The sequence below is a fragment of the Vespula pensylvanica genome, chromosome 7 (genome assembly GCF_014466175.1).
Source record: "Vespula pensylvanica isolate Volc-1 chromosome 7, ASM1446617v1, whole genome shotgun sequence".
Classification (NCBI taxonomy): Eukaryota; Metazoa; Arthropoda; class Insecta; order Hymenoptera; family Vespidae; genus Vespula; species Vespula pensylvanica.
Window position 1 is genome coordinate 5,947,352 of NC_057691.1, and position 18,783 is coordinate 5,966,134.

The 18,783-nt window shown below is 34.4% G+C and overlaps 1 long non-coding RNA gene across 3 annotated transcripts in view; it reads left to right on the top strand.

Annotated features, from left to right (window-relative positions):
- Nucleotides 1–8,353, top strand: part of LOC122630453 — a 13,866-nt gene extending 5,513 nt beyond the window's left edge. For all 3 annotated transcript variants that reach the window (XR_006327484.1, XR_006327483.1, XR_006327485.1), the window contains exon 3: nucleotides 7,946–8,353. This is a non-coding gene — a long non-coding RNA (uncharacterized LOC122630453). The remainder of the gene's footprint in view (nucleotides 1–7,945) is intronic.
- The last annotated feature ends 10,430 nt before the right edge of the window (nucleotides 8,354–18,783 follow it).

The window sequence follows — 18,783 nt, forward strand, 5'->3', positions numbered from 1 at the left end:
CTCTCTCTCTCTCTCTCTCTCTCTTTCTCTTTCTCTTTCTCTCTCTCTCTTTCTTTTCCTCTTCTCTCTCTTTTCCTCTTCTCCCCCTTTTCCTCTTTCTCTCTTTCTCTTTCTCCTTCTCTTTCTCTCTCTCTCTTTCTTTTCCTCTTCTCTCTCTTTTCCTCTTCTCTCTCTTTTCCTCTTTCTCTCTCTCTCTTTCTCTTTTGATCAAAGCAAAATACCTTTTTACAGACGAGCTTATAAAGTTTCTGTTTCTATAATTAAGTTGTAAAAAGTTATTTCGATTAAGTTTGCCCAGCTTTAATCATATAAGTCGTTTCCTTTTTCTCTCACGTTTCTTTTTTCCTTTTCTTTCCTTTCCTTTCCTTTCCTTTTCTTTTCGTTTCTCTTCTTTTTGTCTTAATCTTTTGTCATATCTATTCTTTTTTTCCTTTTTTCAATTTTAACCCGATTAAACGCGAAGGGACTTGTGTCGTGTGAGTAGTATTTAAAGGCGACAATATCGTGTAAGTACAAGCACATGATTTACTCGTAACTTCACGAAAGAGTAGAACAGAGATGAATGTCTGCTTGAATAGAGAAGGTCTCTAGGACCTTCAGATCCCCGCGTAGAACCTAAGCCAATACCAGACTAGCATAGTAAGTACACCTAAAGAGCTACCTAACGAGCTATAACTTTTTCGTCCTAGTATGTACTTGGCTGAAAGTTACGAAAATGGTGCCGAACTTGCGGGTACGACTTTACCACGGTTTTCTAATTTCGTAAGGCACAACGAACGTTTCGGTCGTATGCTCGACTGCTATGACATTTCCTATTCTTTCTTTCTTTCTTTCTATCTATATTTATTTACTTTCTTTTTCATTGTTTTTTTTTCTTCTTTTGTCATCAAATCAAAGAAGTTTTGAAAGAATTATACTGATAAGAAAATATTATCCTCTCTCTCGTTCTCTTCCCCTTTCTCTCTCTTTTATTTTCTATTATTCAACTAATTTATATATCCATGCATGTAGACCGATCTCGTATAATATTTTTCTACCTATGAATTTAACGAACTCTTTCACATATACGATAAGAGAAAAAACCATGTGATGTAGGTATAATTAGGACAGAGAGTCATTAGGACAGACAAGTAACGGGTTGAATCATATGTATGTATATACGTACCTACGTACCTACATACGTACCTACGTACATACGTATAAATCATAAGAGGAAGCAAAACTACGTCAGGTTTGAGCTGCTTTAGTAATAAGTTAACTAAGTTTCTACGCGCGTAGTTGCTAAAGGAGATTACCGTCGGAGTTATTATAATTGCGATACATAAATATCGTCTACCTTCTCTCACTTATTTTTTCTTTCTTTCACCCTTTTTCTCTGTTCTTCTTTTTTCTTCTTTCTTTCCTATCTCTCTCTCTTTCTCTCTCTCTCTCTCTCTTTCTCTCTCTCTCTCTCTCTTTCTCTCTCTCTCTCTCTCTCTCTCTCTTTCTCTCTCTCTTCTTCTCTTCTTCTCTTCTCTTCTCTTCTCTTTCTCTTCTTTTTAGCCCTCTCGCGAATAATTTCGTATCGGCAACCCGTGCTGCTATTCGAATAGCATGATTTCATTTGAAATTCTTTCGATAATTAAAACTTGTTATTACTCGTTTCCAATTTTTAATATCCCTTCTGCTCTTCTATTCATTAATTCGCAGTAGATGCCCTTAAACCTTGCCCGGTGATTCAAAAATTAGGTCACCTTCTTATTCGAGTGCTTCGTGAGGAAATATCCGATAACTTTAAATCTTTCTCGGTGTGGTGACCGATCATTCGAATTCACTTTTCTCCTTCTTCTTCTTTTTCCTATTTTTCTTTTTTTTTTTTTTTTTTTTTGTTTGGTTATTATTTTCTTCTAGTTCTTTTCTTTCGTTTTATTTATTTATGATTATTATTTATTCTTTTTTCGTTCATCCTAGATCCCGTTCTCGGTTTATCGACAACATTTTTATAATAATATGTTGGTATATACGTGTCTATCATGTGTGTGTGTGTGTGTGTGTGTGTGTGTGTTAGGTGCCCGTTGTTTCTAACGTTTCGTTAAGTCCAAATAATGCGATAGGACGTGATAAAGTTGAAAGAAAAGGATTAAAGCTTTTCTCTGGGATCGTGCAAATTGTAAAACGTGGAAAGAAGTAAAAAAGAAAGAGAGAAAGAGAGAGAGAGAGAGAGAAAGTAATATGGAAAGAAGAAAAGATAAAAGCAAGAAAATCTCTTAGCTACGTCGTCAGTAGTGGATGCCTCATTAAAGCGCTCGTGCTAGATCCGACGGATATAAACTTATTATCTTCGGATACGAATCTCTACGTCCTGAACGCGGATTTTAGCTATTGTTATGTGCTAATGATTCAAGTGCACGATCGACGATATTGCGACTTATCATTAAGGAGTATCTCATTTTACCTGTAGATAAATATATAATATATGCGTACATACCTACATACGTATATATCTATCTATATAAAACTAGAAAAATCATCTCCTATTTCGTTCTATCTCGAAAATCAGCTTACAATATCCCGATAAGTTGTCCTCGTTAATTAAACTAAAGCCGCGTCGCGCTAAATTGGTCATTATCAGACCTACGAAGTTTTACGTAAGTCCTAACTATAGTTACACTAATATTACTATATACTAAATACCTTTAGGTATATAAGTATGAAAGGTATATAATGCGTATATATGTATATGTATATATACGCACATATATGTAGACATAACACAGAGCAAAGACTTTATTACTGCATGGAGGTCGACGATACAGATTTCAAACATTTAATAAAATACTAGTTATTCTCAAGCAGAAACTTTGTAACAACGTATGTTCTTAAAAACTATTGAATCAAAAGTTGTAATAAGAAACAAATAGCATCGTTCTAAGGAGAATTAAAAGTCGTTTCAAATGATACGTCACTTGACACCTGCTGTCATTTAAGATTATTAAGAGGGGTTGTCGACTCTTAAGGGAGTAACCTAAACTAAGTGAATTTATGAGAAGTCTCCCTTTTTGAAAATAAGATTTACCTACCTTGGGATATTTACAAAAAATCATTAGATTTTAATCCTAGTGGATACTTTTTGCTTGAGGATACTATGCGTGTGTCTGTGTGTTAACGTACATACATCATCTGTCCAAGAACTTCCGGGATTGGATTAATAAAAAATAAAGAAGCGTTAAGATGGTGGTTTCAATGATTCAAATGTTCTACATAGACTTTCCTCACTTGAATACAATGAATAGAATGTTCGTACAATCTTGAGGAATTATCAGAAAAGTCCTTCTTTGAGATGTTGTTTTACTCGCGCGTCACGGGTTTCTTCTTGCTACGCGACAATGCACCCGGTCACACGGCTGCACTTGTTATGATTTCTAGCGAAAAAATAAGTGCCAGTTCTCAACTACCCTCCATATTCATCCGATTTGATACCGAGTGACTTTTTTTTTATTTCCCAAAATAAAAATTCACACGAAGAATAGACCCTTTGACGACATAATCGACATTTAAGTCATCGTGACACGCGAGTGAAACAACATCCCAAAGAATGAGCATTCTGTGCATTTTATTCAAGTGGGGTAAGTCTGTATAGAACATTTGAATCATTGAAGCCATCTTAGCGTGTTTCTATTTTTTATTAATCCAGTCTCGAAATTTTTTGGACAGACGGTGTACACATGTATAAACACGTATGTATCTTTCCACGTTTGTATGAACTCGGAGAAAATGAAATAATAGTTTTATATTCGCGAACAGATAGATCCAATCGTTTTGTTTTTTCTTTTCTTTTCTTTTTTCTTTTTTTATTTGTTTATTTTTTAAAAACACTTTTTGTATCCTTCTCCATGTTTTTATATTTTGCTTTTGTTGCTGTTGTTGTTATTATTGTTGTTGTTATTGTTATTGTTGTCATCGTCGTTGTTGTTGTTGTAAGGAATATAGAGAGATAGAGAGAAGCGCGTTCTCGCGTCGGATTTCGCGACCGTTTTTGAAGCGAATTTCGAGTTTTCGATGGATTAGGATTCCAGTAGGTTATATCGATTTTCCATTGAAATGGTTTGAGCTATCCGATTTATATCAGATTTATTCTATAGGGTGAATTGGTGTGAGCGACGTGGTATCGAAAAAGTACTGATATTTAACGAAAGGAATAACGAAAAAGAAAAGAGAAGAAAGAAAGGAAAAAAAGAGAGACAGAGAAAGAGAAAAGAAATATCTAATAGAAATTTATTGCTGAAATGAAACATTTATATCCTTTCCGATCTATAGATTCGAAAAATTCGATCTTATATTTTTCGACGAGATATATGCACTTACATTAGAGATACTTACGTGCATTTATCCGCATGTTGTTCATTTGCGAACAGATCGATGCAAATTGAATCTATATCGTGATTATTCTTTTACAATTAACGTTAATGGAATCTGAATTTGTAAATCGGAATTGAGAGTATCGAAATTTCAAATCTATTTAAAGAGAAGATCGAAAGCAAAAATTGTTGTTAATGGAATAATAATGATAATAATAAAAAAAAGAAAGAAAGAAAGAAAGATAGGAAACGTCGAAACATTCTAAAACATTAAAAAAGAGAAACATAAAAAATCTTCATTTATAAGGAGACGAAAAAAAACATAACGTAAAAAAAAATACCTCCCCGTTTAACACTAACCGTACCAAAGCCGATCATTTGACCGATTCACGATTTCATTTTGAATTTATACATATATATTATTTTTTTCATCATATATATATCATCATAAACTATTGCTACGAAGTCTTAGATTCTCTTGTTAATCAATTTCTCAATTTTGTTTTCTTTTTTTTTTTTTTTTCTTTTGTTTCTTCTGAGAAAAATTTGTCACCCCGTTTCTTACCATAACCGGTGTACAAATTCTTTATCACTTTCTAAATTTTTCTACTTGGGATGTTATCTTTGAACTTGAGATTATCTTGAACTTAACAGGTTCTTGCTTTAATTTTACATGTAATGAACAGATTTATTGAGAATAATCAAAACAGTTATAAGCCTGATATGAATCTGATTATTGACGAGTAATTAATTCCCTATAAAGGAAAATGTAAGATGTAAATTTACATACTACGTAATACGTATAAGTAAGCGTGGTAAAATTGGCGTCAAGTTTTCATTAGCGTCGGATACCAACAGTAAATACATTACAAAGAGTTTTCCATATTTGCGAAAAGAAGAATTTCGATCGTCGTTAATACCATTCGATGAATTTGTTGTCCTCAAAATAGTTGAAATATTCACTGGACGTTGGAGAAATATTCCGACGGACAACTTTTTCACGAGCGCATCACTGGCGACAAAATTATTGGCGAAACGAACAATATTATTTGAAGTAACAGAAGAGAATTGTCCCAGCTAGTAAAATCAGCAAAAGACGAAAAACTGAAACGTTTCTCAATTGTACTTTACAAAACAAATAATTGTATTTTAACAATTTATAAATCATCCAACAAAATTACAATACTAAGTGCAAAGCATAAAACAATAAAAATCAATAATGGCAGAAAGGGAATACTTAAAATAGTTGCATATTATAACAAAACCAAATTCGGCGTCGATGCGAACGATCAAATAGCAAGAAAGTACAGCGTTAAAGCAAGATCTTATAAATGATCCGTACAAGTTTCTTTCAACATATTTGATTTGACTGGTAGAAATGCATGGATTATTTATAAAGAAACAAGTGGAGCAAATATATCCAGACAACAATTTCTACTAAAGATAACAGAAGAACTAGCCGAAGAATATCACTGATTTTTCTAAGAAGAAAAAGAAAACTTATAGAGAATATCAAGTGGCCGAGGCAATATTTCGCAAAAAAACATGCCAGATGCGATTGTGCAAAGAAAACAAAACAACTAAATCTTGTATAATTAGTAAAAGATATATCCGCGGTAAATGTAAAAAGGGGAATATTAACATTTGCAAAAAGATGCCATTAAATAAATGAAAACCATCATTCGTTTATTTCTAAGTAAAGGAAAGACCGTCAATATGATGTGTTACGTACGATATACACCATCCGTCCAAAAAGTTCCGAGACTGGATTAATAAAAAAAAGAAAAACTTTAAGATGGTGGTTCCAATGGTTCACATATTTTACATAGACTTGCTTTACTTGAATACAACGTACAGAATGCTCGTAAAACCATGAAAAACTATCAAGAAAGTCATTCTTTGGGATGTTGTTTCACTCGCGTTTCACGATGACTTGAATGTCGATTATGTCGTCAAAGGGTCTATTCTTCGTGTGAATTTTTATTTTGGGAAATAAAAAAAAAGTCACTCGGTATCAAATCGGGTGAATAAGAAGGGTAGTTGAGAACTGCCACTTATTTTTTCGCTAGAAACCATTACAAGTGCAGCCGTGCAAGCAGGTGCATTATCGTGTAGCAAGAAGAAACCCGTGACGCGCGAGTAAAACAACATCTCAAAGAAGGACTTTTCTGATAATTTCTCAAGATTGTACGAACATTCTATGCATTGTATTCAAGTGAGGAAAGTCGATGTAAAACACCTGAACCATTGAAACTTCCATCTTAACATTTCTCTATTTTTAATTAATTTAATCTCGGAACTTTTTGGACGGATGGTGTATATAAAAACGAAAATATATGAGTGCTTATTTTATTATTATTTAAAAGTTATAAACATTACTTCTTACAATAAATTGACAATTGTAGCCGAAAAAAAACAACATTTATTACGTAAAATTTGTACACCATAGTCAAATGATCGGTTATGGTAAGAATCGGTATAGCGAAACGTTGGTACGGTTAGTGTTAATTTCGTTCGGTTCCTCTGTTCTTCATTTTCCTTTTTCTCTTCATTCATTTTTCTCGATAACCACGAAGAAACGTTCTTTTGCTCGCCGTTAGCCGTCGATCGTGCGTGAAATAATTTTCTCAAGTATTCCCGGCTTTCCCCTTCAATCTTTTCTCTCAATGAAAAACTTAACTTTCCTTGTATCCTACCTTTCACCTTATCTATGTATTTCTTTTTTTCTTTCTCTCTTTCTTTCTTTCTTTCTTCCTTCCTTTCTCTTTTTCTTTCTCTCTCTTTCTCTCTCTCCCTTTCTCTACTTCAGTCTTTTCTGTTTTGCAAGTACATTTTAAGATGCATTAGACACCCGAGCTACGTGATTTTAAAATATGATTTTTGTTATCATCGAATATGGATATAAAGAATTGACATACGTAGATAGATATCGACTTGTAACATTTACATATATACAGACGTATGTACTACATGTTAATAGGTATACAACCTTCTCTCTCTCTTCAACATCCCTCACCATATACGTGTATAATATTAGCATAAGAAAGTATTTATATGATTTCGAATAGCATTACTTACAAGTTTCGATAGCATACTCTCTAGTATCATTCTCATTGGTCACTAACGTTTATCGTATTTCATAAGTAACTACCAATCGATATCAAAATGCTATGATATATATATATATATATATATATATATATATACACACATATATATACACGTGTATATATGTATTCGACAAGTCAACTAAATTTTATAATCGGAAAGATCTCTATGATATTGATATATTTTATTTGAAAGATCAGACGGTTTCTATTTGAAATGAAAAATTCTTAACTAGTTTTATTACTTTTAAACTTTAACTTTTTTTACTTATAATATAGAAAATATACGAAGTAAATACACAAAGTAGTATATAATTGTAGATGGAGATAAGAACTCTTCATTTTTGACAAGTTCACTTTTCGTTTAACCAAAGTGAATTCGATTCGTTCATCGTTTCTCATCTACGATTACGACTATTGCCACTGCTACTGCTGCTACTACTACTAGTACTACTGCTACTATTACGATTTACCAACGACTAACCGAACGATACATTTCAGCATCAATTGACTGCTCAAAGTGACGAGAAATGTTACCAGATCTCAACGGGGAATCAAATTTATCAAGTCTACAATACCATCCTACAAGATCATATAAGTTAAGTGAATACGTATTATATGTCAATAGTTAGTATCATCGAACTGTCCTGTTTATTTTATTACGAATTTATTACAAATTTGTTTATCTTCGGAAGCTTAAAAAAAAGAAAGGAAGAGATAGCTAACTCGAAATATTCGAGAAAGTAAAGACTACGTGAGAGTATCGTTTATTAAAAAACGATGATGATGAGAATCGAAAAGAAAGAAGAATTGTCTATCTAACGAAATCGTACGAAAAAGAAATAGAGAAACAATAAAATATTGGAGGACTTAGAAGCATAAAGAGGACAAGAAAGGAAGACAAAAACAAAAACAAAAAAAAAAAAGAAAAGCCAAACAAACGAACAAAAAATAATAATAACGATAGTAAGAAATGTAAGAAGGAAAGAAGATAAAGATATGAAAAAACATCGTATCCGTAAATTTGAAGGCGGCTTCGATGTTTTTAAATAAAATAAGAGGTGCATCGTATAAACATAGAACTATAGGACGTCCATCTTTATTTTCGTATTCCTTTGCTCTTCCAATATCTCTCTTTATGACTTTCTTTGGCAGTGCACACGCGTTTTCACGTATTTACTCTCTCTCTCTTTCTCTTTCTCTCTCCCTCTCTCTTTCTCTCTTTCTCTATCATATTCTTTTTTCTTTTCTTCTCACGAGCGCAGCATCTTCCTCTGTTATCGGTCATAGCGTTCTTTGTGCATAAAGTACACGCATACATCTTAGCTAGATATTTACTTGTATAGAACGATTGGATATACGCGACACGCGTATATCTACACAACATACATATACACGTATGACACACACACACACATACATACATATACAAAACACATACATACTGAAGATCCCTGCAAACTGGGTGGAGCGGTCGCGCCTGCTTCACGTATCTACTACCGAGAGATATAGCCAGGAGCGTGTGTCTCTTGGGTTATCCTTAAAATATCCTGCCTATCCCCATTAGCACGAAATTCGAATCGCCGCTGAGGAAAGCTCGTCATTAATCTTTGCTTCCTCCCTCGTTTCTCATAGCATTTCTCTCTTTCTCTCTCACTCTCTCTCTCTCTCTCTCTCTTACTCTCTCTCTCTCTCTTTCTCTTGTTTTCGCTCTCACTCTCATGCTCTCTCATGTCGTTTATGTATGTTCTCTGCGTAGTCTTCCTTTTCACACGTTACCGTCATTCCATATCCACTAGACAAGCCAATGATCGTCCTTCGTCCTAGAAAGTCACCATTTCACAGATCAGTCTCGTCCACTTTCTTTCTTTCTTTCTTACTTTCTTTCTTTCTTTCCTTTTTCTTTCTTTCTTTCTTTCTTTCTTTCTATGCTCATTGAGCTTTATCTCGTTCTTCGACCAACCGACCGACCAGGAAAGGCGACGAAAGAGCAGTCTCGAGAGGAAAAAGGGAAGAAACGAGTTTCGGAAGAGAGCTGAATTCGAAGCTAAAGAGAAAGAGTAAGATATATATATCTTTCTCTCTCTCTCTCTCTCTCTATATATATATATATATATATATAGAGAGAGAGAGAGAGAGAGAGAGAGAGAAGGGACCGAAGGTTGGTTGGTGGAAATGAAAGGCAGGGTACCGAGAGAGCGCTCGTGTACGACCTGAAACACGGGCCAGTAATTTCAGGAAATTTAACGCGCTTTGTCGCGGGTAATTGCAGGCAACTCTGCCCTACCTGTACGGGAGTTTTTTTCACCCTCTTTATTCGTACTACCGTATCCTTCCATCGTTCTGTTTCTCTCTCTCTCTCCTTCTCCCTTTCTGTCTCACTTTCTTTCTTTTTCTTTTTCGTACAACATCAAAAAAAGAGGATAAAAAGAACGAAAGAGTAAGATACATGTACACACACACACGCACGCGCGCGCACGCGTGCGCGCGCGTGCGTGTGTGTGTGGATTGCGTAGATATAGTAAAATTCGACTTTTCTCCAATAGTAACATTGGTCGAATTTGAAACAGTCGGTATTACTTCTGGAATCTAGTAAAGAAGAAACGTGAAACGGCTAAATCTCGCGTCGTTCCTAAATCTTTCATGGAAAAAGCTGCGGGATAAGCCCGGTAGCCGATGTTCTCTTTCTCTCTTTCTCTCTCTTTCTCTCTCTCTCTCTCTTTCTCTTTCTCTTTCTCTTTCTCTTTCTCTCTCTCTCTTTCTTTCTATTCTTTCTCTCTCTCTACGCGGAAAAGTTGAAAGAACAAGCGCACTTCGTTTTCGCGCTTTTCGTTTTCTCCATTCCCTTTTTTCTTTCTGTTCTTTTTTTCGAATCCAAGAGCTTCTTTTCTGATACCAGACTGTCGTCGACGTCATAAGAAAACTGTCTCTTAAGGTCAGCTATGTATGTACCTAAAGAGTTCTGAATTGTTGTCGGGTGAAATGAAGAAAAATTAGAAAAAAGAAAGGGGAAATAAAAGAAAAGGATGAAAGTTAGTGGAACGTTAATTATGCAAATAACGTATATATATATTTATATATATATATATATATATATAGTGTGTATGTGCGCGTAATATGCAGGGCGTGACTTCGTGTACCTATCGCTTTTGTATACAAAATTATTTTTCAAAGAAAATTTTCTGCACGACGTTCAAAGAACCGAGTAATAACGACAAGGAAAGAGAATTTTCACCAAGCTTTACTTTTCCTCAATGACTTTTTTCACATGTTCTATGTAAGCAATCGAGACACTTGATCATTTTTATTTAAATATTTCACTTTATACGTGCACTTAACATTAATATATAATATTAAAAAAGTAAGAAGAATTTCTCTAAAAAGTCATTTGAAAAGACTTGTATCGCGTGGAAGGCGCTGAAGAAATATATATATATTTTTTTCTTATTAAATTTAATTTACTAAATTGACTTAGACGTTTCGCAAGCGCGCATATATAAAACTATTATTACATTATATATATATATATATATATATATATATATTTGGGAGAGAGGAAGAGAGAGAGAGAGAGAGAGAGAGAGGGAAGGAGAGAACAAAACACAAAATATTTCATTTTGACATTGTACCAAAAAATAAATAACTATCTACCGATAGTTAATGAAAGGAAATAGAATACTACCAAATTAATATCTCCGCATATATATAAACAAAACTTAACAGAAAGATAAACAGATAAACAGACAAATTATTCAATTCGGACTAGCCTCATGTGAGGTCGTGAGATAGATCATGAGGAATGCAATAACAAAAACAAGAGAATTTAACATAAACTGACGGAATTATAATATATATTATTGCAAATTTGGGATCGAATTTAGGACGAAGAAAAAGAAAGAAAGAGAGAGAGAGAGAGAGAGAGAGAGAGAGAAAGAGAGAGAGAGAAAGAGAAAGAGAAAGAGAAAGAAAGAAAGAAAGAGAGAAAAAGACAGAGCGAAAGAGAAAGAGCGAGTGAAAAAAAGAGATAGTTCTCTTTTGCTTTAAAGAAAATGATGTTCCCAACTGATCCAGAGAGCAACGCGTCACTACCTGCCTTCTCTCAGCGCCTTTTTGTTTTAATTTCGTAAAGGTACAGAAGACTGGCCAGTAGTAGAGCAGCATACGGACACACCATACTCGATCCTCCCTTCTTACTCTCAGAACACCTCCCACCAATTTTCTCTTTCTATCTCTTTCTCTTTCCCTCCTATCTTTGCTTCCTTTACTTCCCTCAGCATCCTTAGCCTCGTGGGAGTCGCGCGAAATCTACCACCGTGGTTTTCAGTAGTATGGATACTATATGAGAGAGTAGAGGGGGGAGAGAGAGAGAGAGGTAGAGTGGAAGAGAGGGGAGAGAGAGAGAGAGACACACACACACATACACACACATACACACACATACACACACACACACACACATGTATATATGTATAGTATGTACCCTCTCTCCTCATTTTCTCCTCCCACATCTTCCCTCTCTCTCTTTCCTCTCGGTTGCCTCCACTATGTTTATCCCTGCCCCTCCACAGATTCTTTCTCTCTCTCTCCTCCCTCTCTCTCCTCTGTCTCCATCTCTACTCCTCCCTCTTTGGTAGCTACCTCGGAGAGAGTAAAGGGCTGAACCGGCCAGTACAATTCGGATCGGCGTCGAAGAAGGACACGGTTCTAGAATCCTCTCTGGCAGGTCCGATTATCCGCGCTCGAGTTACCTTTAACATTCACTTCTTGCTATATTTGTCGATTTTTCTCTATTTCAATTTCTCTCATATACACATATATTCTATTCATCTCGTCCTCTAATTGTCACTGACGGTGACAATATCTTGCAATAATTCGATTTTTCGGCGATAACGCGATATCTATCTTCTCTCTTGTTTCTCCTTTTCTTCTTCACCTTTCTACGATCCTCTATATCTATACTTTGAGAAATTTTGAAGATAGAGTGGGAGAAAGTAAAATAAATAAAGAAGTACGAGAACAAGAAGAAGAAGAAGAGAAAGAGACATAGAAAGAAAGAAGAAAGCGAGAGAAAGAGAAAAAGAACGTGAGACGGTCAGATACGGTGACGAGTAAGCTGATAGAAAGAAAGGAAAAAAGGTAAGTAAAAAGACACGGAGAGAGTGAGTGTGTGAGAGAGAGAGAGAGAGAGAGAGAGAGAGAGAGAGAGAGAATGAGAAAAAATTCGATGTTAAGTTTATTGACGTAGATACGAAGAATAAATCGTATGTTGACGTTTGATAGGGACGATCACTGCCATCATCGGCAACGACATCCTTGAGAGAGACGCTGACTCTCTAACGCAGTAGAACGAGGACAAGGGTGGAAAAGAGATCGGCTGACAGAGACGGAAGAAAACAGGCTAGAGGGAGGAAGCAGACAGAGACAGGGGAAAAAACCTGCACGTAAGTGACAGCTCGTCGATCGATTGTCGTTAACACATTCTCTCAAAAACGCGACTCCGACGAAAGATATTAAAACGACGTTCGATGCGTTATACCGAAATTTCACGTCTTTCTAATCTAATTTCACGATTTCACAGTAGTTTCGATTCGTATATTCCGTTTTGTATCGTTTCGTCAATTTTTGTTGTCGTTGTCATTATCATTGTTTTTTCGTTCCTAATTTTATTCCGTATCTCTTTCTCTTTCTATTTCTCTATATCTTTCAGCCATTTTTTTGCGATCTCAAACCTCCTCCTTTTTCTTCTTCTTCTTCTTCTACTTCTACTTCTACCTCTTTGGTTTTCCTTTTTTCATCGAATTAATCCGATATTCCTTTCAGTCAGTCAGTCTCTACCATCGTTACAAACTTCGTTGTCCCTTCTTATAGATCTACAGTTAGTTTTCTTTGCCATCTATCTCGTTTAAGTAACTTTTAAATTCTATTATTCTAACTTTTTTTATTTCTTTGTCTCTCTCTTTCTCTCTTTTTCTATCACTCTCGTTCGAAAAACGTCCCGCAAAGTAATCCTTTAAATCGAGCGTTCAATTACGGGCGTGAACTCGACGAATAACGTTTCGATCTTAAAAGCTGGAATATATATCATTGACTGAAATTTCACGACCCTCACACTGACTTATTCGTGCGTTAATTAACGTACGAGTAAATCCTGTTTCCACATTTTGCGCGATAGATAAATTATATCATTCTTTATATATATATATATATACATCGATACGTATACTTTTATATAGATATACATTATATTTGCAGTTTTGTAACTTTGATGTGTATATATATATATATATATATATATGTATAGATATATATTTATAATTTTTAATAATACTTGTTATTAAAATTTTATATACCTTGATATACGTTTTCATCAATCTTTTTTTTTCCCGCCTCTTTGTCCTTTTTTTTTTACAAGTGTCGAAAGTAATAAACGCGAGCATGGATGCAGATTCGTCAAAATCAAATTTCCGGACGTGTTTAATTTACATATTAATCACACGGAATAATATATATCTCTACCTTGTAATTTGTTTATTAATATCATGATATGCGGGATAATGAAACTTTATATGTATTCAATTATAGATACCATTATGATTTAATCGTCATTGGTATTTTAGCAAGAGCGATTAAGATATATCCCACGAATATTTCTGACGTAATCTCTACAGAAAATCCTTCCTTCTTTTTTTTTCTTTCTTTTTTTCTTTTCTCTTTATCAGCTTATCGTAGTGGTCAATTTGTTAACTTATCATCAATTTATGTATCGCGTGAGAAACTTCGCGTGTGGGAGATCGTTGTCCTGTTGTAGAAAAAAAAAAAAAAAAAAAAAAAAAAGGAAAGAAGAAAGAAAAATAAAAAATGAAAGAAACAAAAAGAAAAAGGAACAGAGAAAGAAAAAAGATTTACGTTGGTCGATTCTTTGTAACTCGTCCAACGTAATATTTTTCTGATACTTCTTCTTTTTCTTTCTCTTTCTTTTTTTATCTCTTATCTTTTCTCCCTTCCTTTTTCTTTCAGATAACAATCTAATTGATTGTCCCAGATAATACGCGAAAATCTCAATGAAGAGAAACCCCCGCAACTGCGAGGAATTCGCGCTCGAACGAATTTCACCGCTACAGAATTGACGTCGGTCGTTATTAACGCTAGAAGCAAATTTTCAATTACGAAGGGTATCCTCGTTATCTTGAGTAAATCTCGAGCAAGCGGTTAATGAAGAGGCTAATTTTCACCGCGTTATGCACAAAATGTTTTCATACGATACGAACGTAACCTTAGTACGTAATCCTATCTTATTAATTATGAATAGAAGGATTTCCTGAAAGTACTTACTGAATTTTTTTCTTTCTTTCTTTCTTTCTTTCTTTCTTTATTTGTTTCTTTATTTTTTACTTCTCCTTCTTCTTTTTTTTCTTTATCAATGTTAAGACGAAATTCGGGTTTTAATTTCTTCTTCTCTTTTTTTCTTTTCTCTTCTCTTCTCTTATCCACGTTCACTTTGTGTGCATTCGTCGACGAAAATGAAGTGTAGGATTATATATATATATATATATATATATATATATATATATACACACACAAACACACACACACATATATACTTAACGTCATTTTAAAAACGAGTACGCGTACTGATTTGAAGATACAGACACTCTTAAAAGTCGCAATCCATTTCGACGTACTGTAAAGGAACGAAATTCTAGACTGACTATAAGATTTAATGTACACCCAAATTAATCAAATTGGAAGTGTTAAATTCATTTAAGAAAATTGTATTACGGGATAAAACCACGATCCTTCCCTCTTCATGTATGTAAAAGTGTTAATCGATTTAGTTTTCGTATTTATGATATAAATGTTTGCGATAGAGATACCTGACGAAGAGATGTACAAACAGAATTAATTCCTTTGCGGTGAGCTCGCTTTCAAATATATATATATATATATATATATATATATATATATATATATATGTCGTTTTTATATCTTCAATTCATTATTCATAAAAATTCTACTTAATTAACCAATACTTCTAGATAATAACTTTTAAGACAACTTATACACACATATATATATATATATATAAAACATCGTATTCGAACAAAGAAGTCTATTATTAGAAAAATGATCTTAATTATTATGTTGATAAGCGAGAAAGCTCGAATAAGGGTTAAGAAAACAGCTTCATTAGAGCTGTGTCATTCTCCCAATGCAAAATACTATTACAAATCTTTTTGAACTTTTTCGATCCGTTCGTTAGTTTCTGCTTCCTTAAAACGAGACCTTTCCTCACTTTGCTCTATTACCTCCGAGGGATAAAAAGAAAAAATAAAAGAAGGAGGAGAGTAAAAAAATAAGAGAGAAAAGAAAAAGGAAGGAAGAAAAAAAAAAGAAAGAAATTGAAAGGAGGAAGTGGTCGATCGTGAAGGCAATTAGAAATTAGGTCGTTATAGAAAGATCAACGAGGAAAGAGGAGGAGGTCTTAGAAAACTAATAAATCTGGTCGTTACTTATATCGATTTGATCTATCGATCTTCTTTACGATCGAATCTCGTTCTCGAAAGTGTACCGAGTGATCGCTTTAATCGTAATTTGTTTGCAAATTCGCTCTTCCAGTTGGACCACTGTCCGTGCGTAGGTAGATACATACATTCATACATACATATATAGATATATACGTGCACATACAGACATATACAGATAACAGACACATATAGATAAATATACGTGAAACAACAATACTAGAGAATACGCAATACGATCAATACGAAAATTCATTGTAATTAAAGGCAATTAAATTAATCAATTCTCACGAAAACTTTTAAATAATCTTCAATATAATGATTACGTATAATAATTACGACAAATCAATTAATTTATTAAGTCTTACATATGTTAACGTAGATAAAGAAAATCAAAGAGAGAGAGAGAGAGAGAGAGAGAGAGAGAGAGAGAGAGAGAGAGGAGAGGAAGAAAAAAAATATATATATATATATATATATAAAAGAAAAGATCTCGTTAACGAAGTTAACCTCGTTAGTTTTGGTTTCGAGTGTACGTGCCAAAAATGACGAATGAATGTGCTGCGCGGTAAGTTTAAAGTAAAAGAAAGAAAAAAAAAATGGAGGGCGGGAGGAGGGGGAGGGGGAGGGGGGGAGGGTGGATGGGAAAAAAAGAAAAGAAAAAAGAAAACATTCAATTCTCCTGGTATTTCGCACTTCACGTTACGTTTTCTTCTTTCGTGCGAAAAATTTGTTTCCCTTTTCTTTTTTATATTTTTTCTTCTTCTCCTTTTTTTATTCCTTTTCTTTTACACGTCTCACATTAGTCAACAAAAAAAGAACATTTTCAACGAGTAATTTCATTTTTAGCGTGCCGTTTTAAATGAAGATATATAAATTATCGTTATCCTATCGTTGTAAAATAATAAAAATTTCTTTAATTTTTAATTACTATAACGGCTTAAGAAAGTGATTTCGTATTAAATGACGCTTTTGATCATATGGGATTACAGGAATTGCTCGTACTCCCCTAGTGGATTTTCCATCGTCCCTGACCGTTTCCACCTCCTACTCACACTCCTATCCCCGTCCACTCAGCTTTTTCTTTTGCTCGTCGTCGTTCGCGCTTAAAGGACTGTCGTGTAGAAACTGAACGTTTTGCTGGTTAGATGGATCGCGATGCCGGTTAGATGATCGCATCCTTTCTCGCTTCGGTTTCTCCTTCTTTTCTGTTCGAGTATGATCAATAACCTTCTTCGTAATGATAGAAGACGTATCATCAAAAATATATCTGTCGGTGATCCGTTTGAGAAGATATTGGAGAACAAAAACAAGCAAACAAACAAACAAACAGACAGACAGACAGACAGACAGACAAACAAACGAACGAACGAACGAAAGAAAAGAAAAAAAAAATCACGACGGAGGACGCTCTCGAAAATAAAAAAAAAAAAAAAAAAAAAAGAGAGGGTCCTTATCAAGGTCTTTATCAAGATTATCACGTACGCTCTTCTCTTCCTATCATTTTTTATTTCAGTTTTAATTTTTTCTCCTCTCCCCTCCTCCTTCTCCTTCCCTATACTTTCCTACCACCCCCTCCCTATTATTCATCGATGCTTGTCCACTAATGTTGACATATTTCGACGAGCTCGTAGAATCGCAACGAACCAACATTTTTTTCGTTACGAGAGGTTATATCATTTCCCGTGACGCTATTAGTCTCGACCGCGTAACAAGGAAATAGCGTGGGTTTTTCTGACAAGCGTTAAATTACAACCCTCTCGAAGCTAGCCGGGGTATGTTGCCAGGCGAACGAACTCATTCCCGTTGCGATTTATAACGGGGAGTGGACTGTCAAAAAAAAAAAAAAAAAAAGGAATAAAAGAAAAAAAATTTTTACTCGAAAGGATAGGCCGACCCTTTTGATAGGATCAATTATGAAATCGTTATTTTTACGCGTTGTTGTTGTTTTTCTTTCTTTCGAAGAAACAAAACAAAACAAGAAAACAAACGAATAAAATATCGCATGAACGTCGAAAATTTCGGATATCGGATGGAAACAAAAGTTAGCATAAAAAAGGCGAATTCAAGCGCGATCATTAAATTTTTGATTATAATTCTCGATGTTTTTTGACAACAGGATAAACAAAAGTTTCGACTATAGTACTGAGATTATGCACATACCCTAGATACCTAACTGTCTAACTCGAATCAATATGGGCCGCATAATGAAGCCGATGTAATGTGAACGAATATTGACCATCGTTCGACGAATAATACCCGATTGATTACATTCTCATGTATGTACGTTGTTCGATCCTTCGAACTTCCGCGCAGTTGATTTCCCGTGTCGCGCGGAATATTCGTGCGATGTTCCGGAACACAGACACAATCGAGTTTCTCTTGAATGAATCTGAGCGTCCGTTCGTTTAATTGGTCAAATTTAGCGTTAAGAAGAAAAAGATTTAGATGGACGCAATCCAAGGGGAATAGGATAAAAATGGATATTTTATTCGGCTAGGAGAAAGAGTCAATAATTAAATATTTATACTAAGCTTCTACAATATCTCAGTGTATCTATAAATATATACTACTTATATATATATATATGTGTGCATATCTTTATATATATATATATATATATGTATATGTGTATATATATCTACAGAAAAATGTAGAAACTTCGTTATATGAAATGCTGCTTTACTCAAATATACCTTTCTACTTCCACCTTGAGCAATCCTATGGCTAAGAAAAATATTTAAACTGGAAAAAGCATCAAAATGTTACAATAGAGAGAGAGAGAGAGAGAGAGAGAGAGAGAGAGAGAGAGAGAGA